The sequence below is a fragment of the Sinocyclocheilus rhinocerous genome, unplaced genomic scaffold (assembly GCF_001515625.1).
Source record: "Sinocyclocheilus rhinocerous isolate Xijiao unplaced genomic scaffold, SAMN03320098_v1.1 scaffold1930, whole genome shotgun sequence".
Taxonomy (NCBI): Eukaryota; Metazoa; Chordata; class Actinopteri; order Cypriniformes; family Cyprinidae; genus Sinocyclocheilus; species Sinocyclocheilus rhinocerous.
Window position 1 is genome coordinate 54,539 of NW_015661869.1, and position 4,381 is coordinate 58,919.

The following is a 4,381-nucleotide window of genomic DNA, read 5'->3' on the forward strand; positions in this document are numbered from 1 at the left end:
CTGATCACCTAAAAATGACAATTCTGTCATCACTTTCTGTCCTCTGTGGAACAAAATAAGCTGTTTAGCTCAATGTTCATATCTCTTGTGAACAATTCATACTGTTAAGTTCCAGAAACTTGCTGTAAATATACTTAGATATACATATAATTAAAAAAAATTAAAAAATTAAAATATAAAATGATAAAAATATATTATTATTAATATTTAAAATAGATATAAATTAAAAATGAATTAACAACATTATAGTGTGGGTGTGCGGAGGGCTCTAGGACCCAGCGCGCCGCTCTCGCCAGACTCTCTCCGCAGCCTGGAGTCTCTCGCTGTGGGGAGTGTAGTGTAGTATACTGTACTGTACTGTAGTATACTGTGGTGTACTGTATTGTAGTGTAGTATATTGTCAGTGTGAGTGTGCGGCGGGCTCTAGGACCCAGCCGCCACTCTCACCGGACTCTCTCTGCAGCCTGGAGTCTCTCTCTGTGGGGAGTGTTGTGTAGTATACTGTACTGTACTGTAGTATACTGTGGTGTACTGTACTGTAGTGTAGTGTATTGTCAGTGTGAGTGTGCGGTGGGCTCTAGGACCCAGCGCGCCGCTCTCGCCAGACTCTCTCCGCAGCCTGGAGTCTCTCGCTGTGGGGAGTGTAGTGTAGTATACTGTACTGTACTGTAGTATACTGTGCTTGTTAACTCTTCAGAAACTCATTGTAGCTCTCAATGTTATCTTTGTCATACAGTAACAATTTCTGTATAACATTAGATATACATATAATTAAAAATTAAAAATAATAATAAATAAATTATTATTCATAAATATTGTAATTAATAACGATTAAAAATAGAAAAACATTATAGTTTTTATACTCTTATTTGCACATATCTTTGTCATACAGTAACAATTTCTATATAAAAATAAAATAAATAACTAAAAAATATTTTTTAAATGCATAATAAATATATTATTAGTTAATATTTAAAATGAATTAAAAAGAATAAAAAAAATTAAATAAAAAATAAAAAACATTATAGTTTGTTAACTGTCTAGAAAATCAAATCACATATTTTCTTGATCAAACATTAACAGTTGTAAAAAAGGAATAAAAATTAATTAATAAAATACCTTATTAATGAATATTTAAAATAAACACAAATTGAAAGGTTGTTGAAAAGTTAGATTTTTGTGATTTATTTGAATGAAATGAAAGATCAAACGAATGCACAATATATTTTCACAGCCGTTTTTGTTGAAACACACACAAACAGTATTTTTTCTTTGTGTCTTTATAAATGTCTTTTATATTATACATATACAGCAATCAAATATTAAACGAGCAAATTATTAAATGATGAAATTATTTTATATTATACATATGTATAAACTCTAGCCCTGTCTGTAGTGTAGTAGTGTAGTATACTGTAGTGTATTGTGGTGTAGAACACTGTAGTGTAGTGTAGTGTAGTTTGGTGTAGCATAGTGTAGTGTAGTGTACTGTAGTGTAGTGTGGTGTAGTATACTGTAGTGTAGTATAATGTAGTGTAGTGTAGTATACTGTAGTGTAGTGTAATGTAGTGCAGTATAGTGTAGTGTATTGTAGTATACTTAGTGTAGTGTAGTGTATTGTCAGTGTGAGTGTGCGGCGGGCTCTAGGACCCTATGCGTCATTCTCGCCGGACTCTCTCCACAGGCTGGAGTCTCTCACTGTGGGGAGTGTAGTGTAGTATACTGTGGTGTAGTGTAGTGTAGTATAGCGTAGTGTAGTGTATTGTAGTGTACTGTAGTGTAGTGTAGTGTGGTGCAGTATACTGTAGTGTAATGTAGTGTAGTGTATTGCAGTATACTGTAGTGTAGTGTGGTGTAGTATACTGTAGTGTAGTTTATTGTAGTATACTGTAGTGTAGTGCTGTGCGGTGTAGTATACTGTAGTGTAGTGTAGAATACTGTGGTGTACTGTACTGTAGTATACTGTAGTGTAGTGTGGTGTAGTATACTGTAGTGTAGTGTAGTATAGCACACTGCTCTCGCCGGACTCTCTTCTCAGGCTGGAGTCTCTCGCTGTGGGGAGTGTAGTGTAGTATACTGTACTGTACTGTAGTGTACTGTGGTGTACTGTACTGTATTGTAGTGTAGTGTATTGTCAGTGTGGATGTGTGGCGGGCTCTAGGACCCAGTGCGCCGCTCTCGCCAGACTCTCTCTGCAGCCTGGAGTCTCTCGCTGTGGGGAGTGTAGTGTAGTATACTGTACTGTACTGTAGTATACTATGGTGTACTGTATTGTAGTGTAGTGTATTGTCAATGTGAGTGTGTGGCGGGCTCTAGGACCCAGCGCGCCGCTCTCGCCAGACTCTCTCCGCAGCCTGGAGTCTCTCGCTGTGGGGAGTGTAGTGTAGTATACTGTACTGTACTGTAGTATACTGTGGTGTACTGTACTGTATTGTAGTGTAGTATATTATCAGTGTGAGTGTGCGGCGGGCTCTAGGACCCAGCGCGCCACTCTCACCGGACTCTCTCCGCAGCCTGGAGTCTCTCGCTGGGGAGTGTAGTGTAGTATACTGTACTGTACTGTAGTATACTGTGGTGTACTGTACTGTAGTTTAGTGTATTGTCAGTGTGAGTGTGCGGCGGGCTCTAGGACCCAGCGCGCCGCTCTCGCCAGACTCTCTCCGCCGCCTGGAGTCTCTCGCTGTGGAGTGTAGTGTAGTATACTGTACTGTACTGTAGTATACTGTGGTGTACTGTACTGTAGTTTAGTGTATTGTCAGTGTGAGTGTGCGGCGGGCTCTAGGACCCAGCGCGCCGCTCTCGCCAGACTCTCTCCGCCGCCTGGAGTCTCTCGCTGTGGAGTGTAGTGTAGTATACTGTACTGTACTGTAGTATACTGTGGTGTACTGTACTGTAGTTTAGTGTATTGTCAGTGTGAGTGTGCGGCGGGCTCTAGGACCCAGCGCGCCGCTCTCGCCAGACTCTCTCCGCCGCCTGGAGTCTCTCGCTGTGGAGTGTAGTGTAGTATACTGTACTGTACTGTAGTATACTGTGGTGTACTGTACTGTAGTTTAGTGTATTGTCAGTGTGAGTGTGCGGCGGGCTCTAGGACCCAGCGCGCCGCTCTCGCCAGACTCTCTCCGCAGCCTGGAGTCTCTCGCTGTGGAGTGTAGTGGAGGAGAAGCGAGGACACGCTTGTGCTCATCAAAACACTTTTACCTGTTTTCTGCGGGATTAAAGTAGCACCCGAAGCAGCGAGCTCCTCCACAGCAATGCGCCGGAGCCCTCAGTGAAATCCGTCTCGGTAAAGTCTCTCTCCATTCAGTTTGATGTCAGTTATTGAAGCTCTGCTGCGCTCAATAGGATGCGGTTATTTCTCTCTCAGAGGCCTAAAATAAAAGACTCGAACTGTCAAATGAAACCGCCCCACACGGGGTGAATAAAAGTACTAGTTTAGCTGCTGGGTAAAGCGGGGATCTCTAGTTTAGGAAGCGCAGGAGTGTCTTTATTCGTCTCTTTGTTCATCTGTCAGTTGTTACTTTGTGTCACTTTAAGCGCGCGGACGCGCAGGCCCAACGCTACAATGTTTAAATGTAGCAATATTCGAATGTTACAACGTTTCTCTCGTCGTTCTCTATACATTCCGATGTCTCTGTACGTGACAGTCCTGCTGTGTTTACAAACGACATGTGCCTAACGGACTGAGAGACGGTGTCTTCCTGTTAATATTTGATCACACTGTAATCTGAGGTGCTTGTGTTTACGTCGAGGACCTGACTAACACTAATTACCACAGTACTACCAAATTGTTTTGTCACGTGCCGTGGTATTCTTTGAAGAGCGTTGGAGTAATATGGAAATGGATGAATTGGATGTGAACATGTATAAGTTAATTCCAATGTAAAAGTCTGTAGAGAGGGTCGTATGGATGGACTGTCAAATGTCACATGACTGGAGCTGAAGATGCTGACAGTATAATGAGAGGATATCTGACTGTAAACACTCACACAAGCGCTGCTTTAGCTGGTTTGTGGTTCTGTGCTGTGACTTCATCTAATCATGATGGGTCTTGTTTACTTCAAGCTTGTTTAGTCTTTGATTCTTGATTGTTTTTGATTATAGGTTGTGTGGAGCATTAAATCAGGACCTTGGGTTGGGTGTACAGTACCAAAGCTTCCACACACCTACTCGTTCTGCATGATTTCCACATTTTACTGTAATAGTGAAGTCATTTAATCTATGAAATCACACAAATGGAAATATGGGACTGATTACGTGATTCAAACATGTGACACAGCTTCATAAATTTCATCAGTCTGCTTCAAATACTACATAAAATAATAATAAAAAATGTACATTATGTATGTGTGTGTGTATGTATGTATGTATGTATGTATATATA

General features: G+C 41.0%; 1 protein-coding gene across 1 annotated transcript in view; it reads left to right on the top strand.

Annotated features, from left to right (window-relative positions):
- Positions 1-3,134: 3,134 nt before the first annotated feature.
- LOC107726567 (RAC-alpha serine/threonine-protein kinase-like) overlaps positions 3,135-4,381 on the top strand; it is a 59,033-nt gene continuing 57,786 nt past the window's right edge. Inside the window, exon 1 of the mRNA XM_016536197.1 lies at positions 3,135-3,283. The gene's annotated coding sequence lies outside the window, so the exon portion shown is untranslated. The remainder of the gene's footprint in view (positions 3,284-4,381) is intronic.